The sequence below is a fragment of the Pipistrellus hanaki genome, assembly GCF_964339955.1.
Source record: "Pipistrellus hanaki genome assembly, chromosome: 7".
NCBI classification, from domain to species: Eukaryota; Metazoa; Chordata; class Mammalia; order Chiroptera; family Vespertilionidae; genus Pipistrellus; species Pipistrellus hanaki.
Window position 1 is genome coordinate 23,471,487 of NC_140509.1, and position 16,506 is coordinate 23,487,992.

At 38.4% G+C, this 16,506-nt stretch overlaps 1 pseudogene across 1 annotated transcript; it reads right to left on the bottom strand.

Moving 5' to 3' along the window:
* Positions 1 to 7,986: 7,986 nt before the first annotated feature.
* LOC311625840 (large ribosomal subunit protein uL30-like) lies at positions 7,987 to 12,518 on the bottom strand (annotated as a pseudogene). Its single transcript has 4 exons — positions 12,477 to 12,518; positions 10,368 to 10,428; positions 9,311 to 9,402; positions 7,987 to 9,172 (listed from the first exon to the last, which is right to left on the bottom strand). The product of its transcript is annotated as a large ribosomal subunit protein uL30-like (transcript).
* Positions 12,519 to 16,506: the final 3,988 nt, after the last annotated feature.

A 16,506-nucleotide genomic window follows, 5' to 3' on the forward strand; every position in this document is an offset into this window, starting at 1 on the left:
CAAATGTCTATGAATGAACAAATCGAACTCACCAAGAGCCAAACGTAACAAGAGAATTGAGAATTAAATGCTTAAATATTTTAAAGAACTTTGGCCAATTAGTAATTGAACACATGCTTTTTAAGTAATGACATAATTCAAATGAACACTTTGGCACACTCTCAGATATACCTTTGAAACATAAAAGGCATTGGCTTTGTGCTAAAAGTTCCGTGTGTTAGAGATAACTCTGAGATGTTAACAATAAAGTCATTCTCAGAAGGGCACTGCTTTAATTCAAATTAATACAGTATCTTCTTGTTATTTGCTTTTTGGAGACAACCCCAATGCTTTTGAAAGTTTGAAGACTGTAAAAGTCATATGAAAGGTACCAAAGAAATTACCTAGTACTCCCTCCTCCTAGCAAATCTTTCCCTCTCAAGAGGTGCACATCAGAGAATTCTATTAGTGGTCGACAAGCAGGCAGTCTCGTTAGTGTGACGTGGCTTCCCCATTCGGTGACACTTTTCTGTAGCTTTCTTCAGGCTATCTCGCTTGACACTCTGGAGCAGCTGCCAAGTCCTTTCCTGCTCTCTGTAAACAAGGTTGTCACTCACCGAGCATTCCTCTTACCTCGGGTAGGGAATGAGGTTAATGACTTTGGAAATGGAAAACAGAGCAACCGTCAAAAGGACTTTTAATGCCAGGAGAATTATAGGAGAATAATTGAATCAAATAAAACAGGAATATAAATAGATCATATTACCAGCTGCATTTGTTCAAAGGTTCCATATCAGTTGAAGTTTTGTATTACCTGGAAAGAGTAATCAAAAGAAATAAAATAGATTGAAAATGGTTACCCTTGAGAAGCTATTTCTGACTTTTTGTCAGGATTCCCCCATGGCTGCTGATGCCCAGATAGTGTTCTCACTTCTACTTTCTTTTCAACTTTAATTCTACTTTACAAGGAAGACTTCTTGGCCCCCTTCTCCCTTAGAGTATCTTTGATTTATCATTTAGTTTAGTGGTTAAAGAGATGAGACAGGCCTCTATATCTGAGGAAATGACATTTTTAGGCTTCTGATAGGAGGTCTTATAAGGTCAAATATTCTAAGGGGAATCAAGATTGTAGGGGTTGATTCTGGTCAATCTGAATCAGAAGGTGCTGGGAATAGGAATTAGAAGAGTAGAACTTTTGTAAAATAAATACAGTTCAGCTGGTGTGGCTCAGTTAGTTGATTGTCGTCCCATGAACTAGGAAGTCAAGGTTCGATTCCCTGTCAGGGCACATGCCCAGGTTGTGGGCTCAATCCCCAGTAGGGAGTGTGCAGAAGACAGCCAATTAATGTTTTTCTCTCATATATGTTTCTATCTCTCTATCCCTTTCCCTTCCTCTTTCTGAAATCAATACAAACATATTACAAATGAAAACAAATAAATAAACACAACCTGCCCTGGCCAGTATGGCTCAGTTGGTTGAGCAATGTCCCGTGCACTGAGAGGTCTCTGGTTCAATTCTTGGTCAGGGCATATGCCCAGGTTTCAGCTCAAACCCCAGAAGGGGGCATGCAGGATGCAGCCAATTAATGTTTCTCTCTCCTTCTCTTTCTCTTCTTCTCTCTTTAAAAATCAATAAAATATTTTAAAAATAAAAATAAATAACCAGACACATACACATATACAATATGTAGCTGGTGGAGATGGGGACACAGTAATTTTGCATTGCTGTGTTTAGTAAACTTATTAAATGTAAGGCATACTAATAACATGTACCTTTTCACAAGAATGACTAATTTGTTCATAAAGTCTTTTAATTTTGTAATTCTTAAACAGAATATTCTTTAACCACATAGAACATTATCATTATTGTTAATTTAAAAATATTAATAAGGAATTAATATAGTTAGAGCATTGTTCTAGACATTGAGTTTAGAATGAAGAATGAAGACAACATGGTGGTTTGCTTATGGAATTTACAGTGTGGAAGGGGTAGAGCTGTAATAGACAATTAAAACATTGGCAATTATAAACTGTAGAGAACTTGTAAAAGAGAGAATAAAAGGATTTATTCATAAACTTAGATTATATTTAGTCTAAAATATATACAATAATAAGAAACTAAAGAGCCTAGTGGATGGGATGGGATATGATGTGATGGGGTGGGGACTTACTTTAGACAGGATAACATTAATTATGTAGTAATAGCTAACTAATATACCACTGGTCTCTTTCCACTCTACAAGCTGCTTCTTTTTTGGGAGCTGTTAAATATTTACAATTTATAACAGTAATTGGGGAGGTCCCAGGAGGAAAGACCGACCATGATTTGCTCCAGGTGGAAGGTCCCAGTGATTGTAGTTCACAAATGAGGAGAGTCGGCAGTAGATGAGATTGGAGAGGTAGGCAGGGAGTCGAAAGTTTGTTATTGAGTTTGCTAAGTGTCATCTGAGGTGATTTTTCTGGCTACTGTGTGGGGAATGGATTAGAGAGGGAAACTGGAGCGGGGAGCTATTGCAGTATTATTGGAGAAAGAGAGTGATGGCTTATGCTAGGTGGGTGGCATTTGCCATCAAGTGCACGGATTCAAGCACATCTTGGCAACAGTCTCTAGAGGACTTGCTGTTAGATTGAATATGAATGGAGGTTTGGGATGGGGAGAAATGATTGGTAACACTCCAGTTCGTTTCAGGCTTGAGTATCTAGCCTGGGTAGAGATACCCAGAAGAGTAATTTGTTTGGGAATGAAGAGTTCTGCTTTAGACATGTTAAGTTTAATCTGTATGCATCGCAAGTAGAGATCTCAAGATGACAGTTGGATATATAAATCTGGAGGCATAAATGTGGAAATTTTGGCCTTTTTATAGACTTTCATTTGTTGGGAGTAGAAAAAAAACTTGCAGGAGAGAGAAGAGGTGTTTTTGTACTGGCCATGAGAAATGGAAGCATTTGGAAAGCAGGCAGAAGAGGAGGAGTCAGGAAAGGAGACTGAGTGGAAACAGTCAGAGAGGTAGGAGGAAAAAACTAATCAGATAGGAAAAAGTTACACAATTATTGTGATATTTAATTTTCCTCCCCTTAACTGTAAACATGTAAATCAAAATCTTACCCAGAGTGGTTAGGGTTTGACTTTTAACCCTTGCAACTTGGAAAATCATTGTAAATATTGAAAAGTTCCCAGATAAGAAACGTATTTTAGAGGGGAAAGAGCATAAATGGTGTATTAGTTATCTATTATTGCATAACAAATTTCCCTCAAACCTGGTAGCTTAAACCAATATATTATCTCATATATTCAGGAGTAGCTAAGCTGAATGGTTCTAGCTCATAGTCTCTCATGAGGTTACAATCAAATTGTCAGTTGGGGCTGCAGTCTTGTCTGAAAGCTCAACTAGGGGAGGATACGCTTCTAACCTCACTCATGCGATTGTTTGCAGGCCTCAGTTCCTGGACACATGGAACTCTCCATAGCTTGCTTGGCTATCATCATGACATTCTGTTATCATAGCTTCTCACAGAATGAGTGTTGGGAAATAAAGGAGGGACTCCATAAGAATATAATGCCAGGAGACAAGGATCAGTGGGGTTTGTCCTAGAGAATGGCTATCACAAATGGTGTGTTAGGTTTCCACAACACACAATATCTTCATTATTTGGCTATTTGACCTTACAAATGTTAGATAACATTTTTAAAAAATTGAATTTATTGGGATGACATAAATTAATAAAATTATGTAGGTTTCAGGTATACAATTCTATAATACATCATCTGCATATTGTTTTGTGTGTTCACCACCCCAATCAAGTCTCCTTTCATCACCATCTATCCCCACTTGACCCTCTTCTACCTCCTCCCATCCCTTTTCCCTCTGGTAATTATCATACTGTTGTCTGTGTCCATGAGGTTTTTTATCTTAATTTCTTCATCTTTTTCACCTAACATTTTTGAGATGCATTTTTATCATCTGGTATGTCTCTATTAACTTTTATTCCTCTGAAAACCATTATCAGCTTATTCCCTAAACCTTGTTTGCACAGATGGTAAAAAAATAAAAAAATAAAATTGCAGTTCTCATCTACCTTCTTTAGTGCTTATGTTTTTTACTGTTGCCACCAGCAACAAATTTGGCAAGATTATAGGAGATTTATGAGGGAATAAAGTAGACCCCTTATTTGCAAATATGCTTTCTGTGGTTTCAGTTACAACCAACTGTGGTCCAGCAATATTGAATGGAAAATTCCAGAAATAAAAATTTTATAAGTTTTAATTGCATGGTGTGCTGAGTAAGGTGATAAAATCCTGCACCATCCCTCTCCCTCCCACCTGGAATGTGAATCATTCCTTTGTCTAGTGTACCCATGCTGAGAATGCTGCCTGCCAGTTAGTTGCTTAGAGCCATGCTTGTGAGATTGACTGATCTGGTATTGTAGTACTTGTGTTCAAGTAAGCCTTATTTTATTGTTATAATTATTCTATTTTATTACTAATTATTATTGTTAACCTCTTTCTGTGCATAAATTATAAATTAAACTTTATTGTAAGTATATATATATGCATTAAAAAACAGTGTACATTCATAGTGTTTGTTACCATCTGCCGTTTCAGGCAGCATCTGGGGGTCTTGGAATGTATCCCCTGTGAATCAGAAGGGCTACTGTAGTCAATCAGCCAGAGAGAAGAGTTCCCAAATTTTGTGAAGACATTTTAAAGTAAAAGATTCAAAGAGATATCTGAGAATAGTTAAACCAGTCATATTCAGGCTACTCATTACCTTTTAAAAAATAACTTTATATCTCAATAATTCATATACCATATAATTCATCCATTTAAAGTATAAAAGTTAGTAGTTTTTCATACATTTACAGAGTTGTGTAACCATCATCACATTGCTTTTAAAACACTTCTGTTTTATTTTTCTTTCTTCTTTTTAAATTTCTTTATGGATTAAGGTATCACATATTTGTACTCATCCCCCCATTCCCATCTCAAACCCCTCCCCACACATGCCCCCAGGCCCCTGTTGTCCGTGACCACTGGTTATGCTTATATGCATGCACACAAGTACTTTGGTTGATCTCTCTCCCTTACCCCCACCCTTTCCTATTTTCCCTCTGAGGTTTGACAGTCTGATTGATGCTTCCCTGTTTTTGTTTATCAATTTATGTTGTTATTTCCCCTAGATGAGTGAGATCATGTGATACTAGAAATTCACTTATAAGAACCGAAAATGAGACAAGCCATAATGGTTATATTGAGGCAAATGAATCAGTCTGTAGGGAGTTTCTTCCTGGGCCAACAGTTCTTTTGAGTTCCAGTTTCAATGTCAAACATGTGTACATGTCAGCAATGATATTTCAGTTCTGGATGGTGGACAAATGGTGGTAATGCAGGTCTGACCCTCTCTGGTTTGGAAAAGACTTTTATTTTCCAAAAAGAAACCCTATAGCCATTAGCAGACACTCACCCACTGTCCCCAGTTATAGGCAACCAGTAATCTACTTTCTGTTCCTATAGATTTGCCTATTCTGCACATTTTTGTGAATTGAATCATATGCTAGGCATTCTTTCATGACTATCTTTTTTCAGTTAGCACATTTTCAAGGCTCATCCGTGTTGTAGTACACTTTCGTATTTTTAATTGCTGAATAATATTTCATTGCATGAATACACATTTTACTTATCCATCCAACAGTTGATGGACATGTGTGTTGTTTCCACTTTTTGGCTGTTATAAGTCACGCTGCTGTGAACATTCATGTACAGAGTTTTGTGTGGACATATGTTTTCATTTCTCATGGGTATATAATTAGGAGTGAAATTGCTGGTTCATATGGTAACTCTATGTTTAACATTTTGAGGAACTGCCAAACTGTTTTCTACAGCAGCTGTATCACTTTGCATTCCTCCCAGCAGTGTATGAGGGCTCCAATTTCTGTATTTCCTTGCCAACGTTTTTTGTTGGTCTTTTTTATTTTAGTCATCCTGGTGAGTGTGAAGTGGTATTTCTTGACATTTTCCTAATAGCTAATAATGTTGAGCACCTTTTCATGTGTTTATTGGCCATTTGAATATCTTCTATGGAGAAATGTCCATTGAAATTCTTTAGCCATTTTTTAAGTTGGGCTATTTGTATTTTTATTGTTCAATTGTAAGAATTTTTTATATATCCTGGCTACAAGCTCCTTATAAGACTTGGTGTCTGTTTATTTTTGTTTCACCTGAGTATATTTCTTTCCATTGATTTTTTTTTTTTTTTTGAGAGAGAGAGAGAGGTGTGAGACACATCGATTGTTTGCCTCCCGCACATGCCCTGACTAGGGATTGAATTGAACCTCCACACTTCAGTGCCAGGCAGATGTTCTAACCACTTAGACACACCAGCCAGGGCAAAACTTCATGTCTTATGGTGGTGTAGGACAGTGGTTGGCAAACTCATTAGTCGACAGAGCCAAATATCAACAGTACAATGATTGACATTTCTTTTGAGAGCCAATTTAAACTTCTTCTAATGCTATTTCTTCAAAATAGACTTGCCCAGGCCATGGTATTTTGTGGAAGAGATACACTCAAGGGGCCAAAGAGCCACATGTAGTTCGCGAGTCGCAGTTTGCCGACCACTGGTGTAGGACATCAAATTAAGGTTCAATAACATATGCTACCTTGACATCTAAAAAAAACTTGAAGGGCTGTGAATGGCCCAACTCTTTGCTCCCCTCTCCACTCTGCTCCCACGTATAAGGCTACTTAGCCAATCAACACTCCTTATCAAATGGACCAAATATGTTTTCCACTTATGCTTGACTAGTGAGTTTCAATGAAATTATTCAAATAAGCCAATTATATCCTTTAATGGGACCCAGTGGGCATCCCACCTGCTTGATATTACCAAGTTGACCTCTACAGCTTACTTTTCACTCCGCTCTGAGTGCAGCTCCCACGTGATCATACATGGCACGGTGTCACCCTCTTCTGGGCTGTGAGTGTATGTGACTAATAAATCGCTATCATTCTCATTGTATGTTTGGCTATCTCCCTAACCCTAGGGCAGGAATCCCTCCCTCACCAAGAAGCAAAGGGAAAGCAAAATAATAATAATAATAATAATAATAATAATAATATATATTTTGCAATTTTTTCCCATTTCTATGTCCTATTTCAGTTTCTTGATGGTATCATTTGAAGGATATAAGTGGTTTTTAAAAAAATGTAATTTTATTGATTTCAGAGAGGGAGAGAGAGAAACATCAATGATGAGAATCAGTGATCAGCTGTGTCTTGCATGCCCCCTACTGAAGATTGAGCCTGCAACCTGAGCATGTTCTCTCGCTCTCTATATATATTTTTAAAATATATTTTATTGATTTTTTACAGAGAGGTAAAGAGAGGGATAGAGAGTTAGAAACATCGATGCGAGAGAAACATCAATCAGCTGCCTCTTGCACACCCCCTACTGGGGATGTGCCCGCAACCAAGGTACATGCCCTTGACCGGAATCAAACCTGGGACCTTTCAGTCCGCAGGCTGACGCTCTATCCACTGAGCCAAACCGGTTTCGGCTGAGCATGTGCTCTTGACCTGAATGGAACCCGGGATCCTTCAGTCTGCAGGCCAATGCTCTATCCACTGAGCCAAATTAGCTAGGGTGAAGGACATAAGTTTTTAATGTGGTGAAGTTCTATTTATCCTTTTGGTTTGTTTTGATCACTTATGTTTTTGGTGCTATATCCAAGAAGGCTTTGCTTAACCCTAGGTTTTCAAGATTTACTTTTTTGTTTTCTACTAAAAGTTATATAGATTTAGTTCTTACATTTAGAGCTATGATCCATTTGGAGTAAAGTTTTGTATGTGGTGTAGGAATGCTTTTGAAAAAAAATTTTTGCATGTGATTATCCAATTGTTCAGTACTATTTTTCTTCGAGTTATTTTGCCATTACTTTTTGAATAGTCTGTATTTGAAGAAGTTTCCTTTTTTTTTTTTTTTTTTTGTGTGTGTGTGTGTGTGTGTGTGTGTGTTCCTCTAAATGTATTTCAAGTTCTTTCCAAACAAGGCAATAGGAACCCCAAGTTCAGTATGCTCTGGGCCTGGTCCACGCACCTTGTGTTCATGCTTGGGTAGAGATGTGACACAGGCCCCTCTCCTCCATGGCATGAGCCCTGGGCTGATTTCAGAGGTGGCAGCAGTGGCCAACGTGGGAAACACACTGGACTTTTCCTTTGGAAGTGGGACATCATCACCATGTTTCCCTGGCTCTTCCCCTCTGGTTTCTGAAGCTACAGCAGAAAATAATCTTTGAAGATACTGGATAATTCCAAAATACAAAACACATGCTTCCAATGCAGTGTGCTTTCAGGTATTCTGGTCTAGTTCAGCTGCCGGATGAGCTGGTTGATGCGTCCACCTCGATACCCAGAGGTGCCCACCTCCTTGAGGAAGCCCACTCTGTTCTTGGGAGCGTGGCGGGCCACTGAGAGGTGGAAAGGGCACAGGAACCCTGAGATGGCCTGGAAATTCTTCCCTGGGAAGGCAATTTCATGAATGAGGTCTTCCAAGCAAATGACACCAAACTTCCCCAGATGCTCCTCAATCTCTGTGTTGTCTGTCAAAGGGATGATTTCATTCTTGACCTTGGCTTGCCCACGTTTCAAGATGAGCTCCAGGACAGATTTCAGATTTGGAAATCCCCAGGTCATATAAGGCTCCACTGTACAGCAGCGTTTTTATGGTCGGGGGGGGTGGGGGGTGGGGTGGGGGGGGGTCACTTTGACAAAGACACCACTGAGAATCTTCTTCAGGCGAAGCCTTGCCATGGCTTTCTGTACCATTACGCTCACCCCTCTGATCCTCTGGATGCGTACAACAAAGGCCAAGGAATGTTCATCGGGCACCTCCAAACCACGAGGCTTCCCGTCTAGTCGTCTGAGGCGCCCCTTGTCACGCTGTTGCTGCCACGCGTCGTGTAGGAACCATTCCAGTCGCTTAAACCTGATATCTTTTCCTTTCCTGTATGCTCTTTCTTTTCCAACAGTGCCCGCTTTGCCTCGGTGGCTTTGAGCGCCTGATAAAGCCTTCCTCTTTTTCAGGAGATTTTCTAGAGCCAAAGGGATCTTCTTTCTTTGCTCTTCCTCTGCCACCTTTCCAAAGCTGCAGCCCCGGCGCGTGTGCAGTCCTACCACGTGGGAAGGGGAGGCACCGCTCTATGTTTACTTGACCATAGAGACGTCTCTGATCCTCCCGACCCGGAGGGCAAGCCTCCCGCGAGCAGCAGTCCCCTCTGAGGCCTTTTTCACTCAAGCTATATTCTCATATCGGAAGTTTCCATTTTTGAGTCCTACCATCCTCACTGTCGAGTCAAACCACAAGTTCATAGACTCTCTTGCAGCTAAAATGTGGCATGTGGTCCAGGACTCAGCCATTAGATATACCCCTGAGAAAATGTGATACAAAAGGGAGCAGTATGAGCTAACAGGCCTATGTGTAGCCTTGTGATTTTTGTTGTAGTGGTGACAATGGCCACAGTTGGTTTCTGGAGTCTTTGTGGGGCCTTTGAAATGATGATTGCTCTTTAACAGGCCAGCTACCCCATGGCTTTTGACATTATAACCAAGGTTACCCTTGAGCCTTGCTCTCAGCTTCCCAACTAGCTCTTCTATGGATTATGGGATATATTTTTTGCTTATCAGCCCATGTCAGTTTGTTTTGCTAACAACCTACAGTCTGACTGATAAACATGCTAAGGAGTGATAAAGTAGAATTTTAGGTAATGACACGTATAATTTTGCATAGAAAATGGATCTGATAATTCCTACTGGCTTTTGAGATGGAGATGTAGAGGACATTCTTACAAATAGTAGTACCTCTTTTAAGCCAATCCAATACAATTTCAGCATTCTGTTCTCTGATAAATTAAAAACAAGCAGTAGACTTCCCAATCCAAAATTGCATAGATAATTCATACTCTCATCTCTGACCAGCTCTTTTTCTTTCTTTTACTTCTCCTGATTTTTAGTTCTGTTTCATAGTTAGGCCTCTATGTTGTTCTTGTACCTGGTTGCATGTTAGACTCCATGGCTTGACTCACATCTCCTCCTTGAGGACTAGGACCCAACCTAACCTGTCTCTGACTCTTCAAATCTGAATTAGCCTGTTTATTATCCCTTTAGGATTTAATTCCTGCTTCCAGGTAACATAGCAGGTAAATGGTTGGACCTGTCTTTCCCATCTCAATCCATTTTCCCATCTCAGTCCTCTGGATCCAAGCCAATGAACATTGCTATACGGATAGAAGTAAGTTGTATCTCAAGGGAGGAGGTAGAAGATCTGACTTTGAGGGGAGATAGCAGCTCCCGGGAAAGGTGGCGAGAGAGTCGTGGTAAGTCACTCAGCACTTACAGGTCCTCTTTCCTGTATTCTTCTTGAGAGTCAACCCCAGGTCTACTCCAACTCCTTTGTCCTAGAAAAAGTATTGGGTAAACAAAACAAATGAATTTACTTCCTCATAGAGATGCAAATCCTTGAAAAGCAGAACCCACCATCTGTTAATGAATTAGAAGGTCTGATTTTTATTTTATTTTTTATTTTATTTTTTATGTCCTGTGAGGGAGTTAGACTGAATATATGTCATCAGAGCTCTCTATTCTCTAGAAGTTCCATATCCCACATTTTCTATTTCTTTTCACCACAAATTCATAATTCAGGGCTCTGGAGCCACTTATATTGGCAATCTTAAAAGCTACAAAGAATAATCTGGGAATAAGTTGGGGTGGAGTGGAAGCAGAGGAGAGAGATTTCTCGAAGGGCCTCATGAAGCTGCCAGTGTTGTTCCCATCAGCCTCTGTAGTGGTTGCTGGGTAATGCAGTACTGATGGTTCCTAATATGAAGATGTATTTGCATATTCTCTCTCTATCCTGGAGAATCGAATTCTACTGCCATTTTCTTTTTGCCTCATAGACAACGAGCTTAAATCTTTTCCTATGTTGTTAAAAACTAGAATCAATGTGAACAGTGCCATTGGAAAAAATTAGGTTTTTTATTTTTTATTTTTTTGAGAGCATGAACCAAGAAAAATAGATTGGCAAAAGTAATGTGAAATGGTCACTATTGAAGTTATTATGTTTGATAGGTTTTTCTAAGGCATTAACCTCAGAGGTGTCTCCAAAAGATGCTTTCAAGATGCTGCACTCTTATAAAAGAAGACAGTGGAGGTAGTGGGCTAAAAAATAGACTAAGACCTGGAGGGACCCTATAAGACCGCCGGTTCCCTAATCTCTGAGGTCTAGTGGCAAAGTTACCTAGGTCATCACTACTTCAGTTTCGCTATCTGTAAATGGGAACAGTTACTTCGTAAGTAGTTTAATAGCTTATAATTTTTTCAAAAATGCAGATGGGCAAGAAGAATGCAAAATAGATATCTAATCTTCCTTTTACAGTGGAGAGGAAATAATTACTTCTCTTTGGTGTATATCCTCCAGTGTCTGTGTCTATTGGTTATGCTTTGGTTGGTCTCTTATCCCTGCCTCCCACCCTCCCCTGCCTTCCCGCTGAAGTTTGACAGTCTGTGTGATGCCTCTTTGTATCTATTTTTGTTCATCATTTTATGATGTATGGTGCTCTATTATGAAAATAAATATAGTGCTCTATTATGAAAATATATCCTTATTTATCCATTTTATTGTGGATGGACATTGGGTTCTATCTTGTCTTTGAGACTCCTGAGAGATAGCATTTATCTCTTGGTTTGTTAGACTATGTACAATATAATTTGGAATGTCACTGCACAAATAAGTTTGTATTTGTATGACTTGAATACATGCATCTAATAGTACAACATTGGAACCTGTAGTTCTTCCACATAATAGATTGCACCATGACTTAACAAGCCATTGATATGACTGATCTAAAATAGCCAGTATTCATCCTATCACCTATATTTATTTTCCAAATATTTTGCATTTTACTTCTAATTTGGACAAGGAACGAACTTGCCTTTTAGAAAACACATCTGATGTTTAGATATTTCTTTTATAGGTCTGGGCAAGTAAACATTTCAAATTTTCTACCTAGCTATTATTATTTTTTTATTTAAAAATATATTTTATTGATTTTTTTTCAGAGAGGAAGGGAGAGGGATAGAGAGCTAGAAACATCGATGAGAGAGAAACATCAATCAGCTGTCTCCTGCACACCCCCTACTGGGGATGTGCCCGCAACCAAGTTACATGACCAAGTTACATGACTGGAATGAATCTGGGACCTTTCAGTCTGTAGGCTGATGCTCTATCCACTGAGCCAAACCGACTTTGGCTAGCTATTATTATTTAGATACCACAAGGATTATACAGAGGTTAATAATTAAAAGAACATATCAAATGTAGTTGTTGTCATGTTAATAACCCAAGCCCAGATGTAAATACATTCATTGTGTACTATTTTTGTATGTACATAGTTTTATAATACTAACAATAACTTGGTTTTGTGTATTTCTGAAATCTTTTACTCACCTTTTTATTTCCTTTATTATCATACCCCTGTGGCTCAAGCATTCTGTCTCTCTCTATTCTTGTCTTTCCTCCTGATCTTCTCTAGGCCAACTACATCAACCAGATGCTTGTCAACTGATGTCCCTGGTTTAATCTCAGTACAATTAGAGGAAACTCTTGCAACACTCCTGATTTCTGCTTTTCTCTCCGAACTGTGTGAGGCTGATTAAATTATGCACTTGACATCTATGTTCTTAAAACAGAAGTGCACTTAATGGGATGCAGCAATCAAATAAAATTTCTCCTTCAATTTATTTTTTGAGCAGTTTTTATGGTGAACAATGGCAAACATACGGTGAAAATGTATCAGGCTTAATAAATCATTATAAGGCAAAGGAGTATTTAACCATCACCCAGGTAGGTTGTTAATAGAACATTGCTGCACCCCAGGCTCCCCTAATGTATTCTTTCCCATTCACACTCCCCTCCCCCAAATTAACCACTTGCCTGACTTTTACGGTAATTTTTTCTCTCCTTTATTCTATAATTATACCACCTATGTATGCATTCCCTCAAGCTGTATTTTTCTTTTGGTCTATTTTTTTTTTTTTAACTTTATATAAATGTAAACATTTGGGTCTGGTTTTGTGTGGGTTCCTGGCAGGAAACAAATAGCATATTCAAAAGGAGGATTTAAGAGTTTCATAAAGAGACTGTATACAAATTGTGTATAAGATTAAAGAGAATCAACAAGGAATGTTGTAGCATCCGGGTCTAATAATAGCAGGGATGTGGGGAGCCTTTATTACCCATAGGCCTGCAGGGCAAGCAGTTACAAGAACCCTGTGCCCCTGTTGCTGTTGGGGAGAGCTGCCAACAGCACATGTGACCTTTGGCAGAGAAACATACCAACTGTGCCCTGGCAGAGAGAGTCTGAAGGGACAAATATCCTAAACCTCTCTCCTCCTGCCTTCTCACCTGCCTCTTATTGGCAAGAGTGCACCAAAGCCAGAGGGCAAGCCATTTAAAGAAATCCATATGGTCCAGGCTCCTAGACACAGAAGTGGAGAGAGGATGGAGAGTGGGCCTGGAGGCTCAAGTGGAGCAGGAGTTTTTTCCTTGACCATATTTTGAGTGACTTATTCACATTGTTGTATATAGCTGGATTTTGTTTATTTTCACTGCTGTATAGTGGTCTATTATGAAAATATATCCTTATTTATCCATTTTATTGTGGATGGACATTGGGTTCTATCTTGTCTTTGGCTACCATAATTGGTGTCTATTCATTGAGGCACATGGGCATGTTTCCTACTGAGTACCTATCAAGGAACAGAACTGATAGAAAATGTGACCTGTAAATATTTAATTTTAGTAAAGAATGCCAACGTATTTTCTAGAGTTGTTGCACCAACTTACACTCCTAACAGCAGTTCCTGAGATGTCTGTTGTTCCATAGACTTGTAAATCTCAGGTATTATCAGTTTTTAAAATTTTAGCCATACTGGTGTGTGAAGTGTTATTCAATTTGCATTTCTTTCATCAATGAGGGAGCCACCCATTGAACATTTCATGGCTATTTGGATAGCTTTTATATTCTAGTTTCTTATCCTTTTTTCTCCCTTTACAATACTTTCTTCTGTAATTCTATTTCTATTTGAAGATTAATACAGACATTTCTGCCTGAAAGTTTTTTTAATATAAACATTTTTACTTACTAATATGGAACCACACTCAGAATTATATATATACTATATATGTTTGACAATTTTATTCAGATTCATTTTCCTCTTAGAAATACTGCACTATGTCCTTTAAGTTTTAGCTATCTATTATTCGCTTTTAAATATTTTTATTTTTTTACTTTTACTTTTTGAAGTTTGGGAATTGTCCATTTTTCTATCGTCTTTTTTCCTTATTTACATATAAGAATATTTAGAAAAATTACATATTGATATATGTACTGTATGTATATGTATACACGCATGCATATTGATATGTCTTCCTACTTCATGGTTTTTCTATCTTAATCTTAGGAGCTATTAAATTTATTATAGCCTAATTTATCAATCTTTTTCTTTATGCTGTTTTTAATTGATTTTTTAAGAGAGAGAGAGAAAGAGAGAGAGAGAGAGAGAGAGAGAGAGAGAGAGAGAGAGAGAGAAACATTGATGTGAGAGAGAAACATCAGTTGGCTGCCTCCTGCACATGCCTCCACTGAAATCAAACCCACACTCAGGCTATGTGCCCTAAGTGGGAATCCAGCCCGCCACCTCTTGGTGTATGGGACAATGCTCCAATTAATTGACTCACTACCAGCAGAGGCTCAATCTTTTCTTTTATAATAAGTACTTATATATTCTATCTAAAAATAATTCCTTCTTAATTTATTTAGAATTGCTCCAATTACTCTTAATAGTGTTATATAGTTTTTTGTATAGAAGATTTGCATATACTTCATTAGTTTTATTTGTAGGTATTTTTAAAACTTTTACACTGTTGAAAAGAGTATCTTTTAAAAAGTGTTTTCTACTTGCTTGCTGCTGTAATGGAGAAGCAAAATTAATTTTTGTGTATTGAATTTATATACAGCAACTTCTTTTCTAACCAGGAAAACAGAGACTATTCTAAATATTTATTACAGAGGAAACTTAATATAAGGGATTTATAACACTAGTGATGGAGAAATTGAGAAACAGAAGAGAGGTAATGAGGTAACCCAAATTATAAAATAGCAGTAAGGTGTTTATACTTCTAGGCTAGGGGAATAAAGAAAGAAGGTAGTATTACTGAATACCAGCATCATTCAGCAGAGATGGAACCATAGAAAGCCTGTACAGCAGGAGCTAGAAAAAATTAGTGGTTACTGAGATGCCATGGGAAGCAGAGAGAGAGAGAGAAATACCCTGGATTGCCTTTCCTCCTTCCCACTAATACTCCACCAGTGCCTTTCATTGGTTGAATGTATGTAGAAACCAGAGGGCAAAAGAGATTGCAAAATTTTGTTCTTTTAAATACAGTACAGCACAGAAAAAAAAAAGGGGGATAAATCTGAGATAACTGGATAGCTGGCCAGTGTATGTGTTATTTATTCTGATAATTTCTCTTTCTCTCTCTTTGGATATTCACAGTCAAATCTCCCACAGTTTTATTACTTCTTTTTAAATCCATATAATTTCTATGTACTTTTCATGCCTTTTTGCATGGATTAGGTGTGGGTGGATGTTATAGGCTCCAGAGACAACAAAGCATTCTTAGTTTCCTGAAGTCTTACTGGGCCTTTTTGCAGGCTCGTCTTGACAGCTCAAGCCTACCTGATAGGTCTCACTCTGCTACCTCATTTTTAGAATTATAGCCTCAGAATTTCAGAGATGGAAGAGATATAAGAGTTTATATAGTCCAGGGGTTGGCAAATAAGAGCCTGTGAGCCAACTCTTGTCTGCTACTCATTTTTTAAAATAGTTTTATTACAACATAGCTACACTTCTTTGATTACATAATATCTGTAGCTGCTTTATATTACAATGACAGTGCAGTAGTTGTATAAAGATTGGGTGGCCCTCAAAACCCAAAATACGTAGTATTTGGCCCTTTATGGAATACATTTGCTGACTCCTTATATAGACCATGCACTTCTTTAGACAGATGAGGAAATTGGTCACCACCCATGGTCATCAACTGTTAGTGGCAGAGTGTGGGTTAGATCATAGATCTCCAGACTCCTAGATCAGTGTGTTTTTCCACTGCAACATATAATCAAAAGCCTCTCCATGATCCAACATGAAAGTCTATGTCATAAGATGAAGCTTATCTTAGGCAGGATGGAGGTTCTAAAATACAGATAGCCAGGGTTCTGGCTAGGCAGAGGTGAGGCCATCACAGACTTAGTTGGTGGGCATAGCCCTCCCATCTGCCTTGGCCTTTCTATCATGCTTAAGGCCCTAATAACAATAGCTCTCTTTCAACCTTGAGTAATAAAAAAGAAAACAAAAAACAAAAAAACCCCATAAAAAATAAGCCTCTTCCTCTCTCCTCCACAGCTCACCCCTCC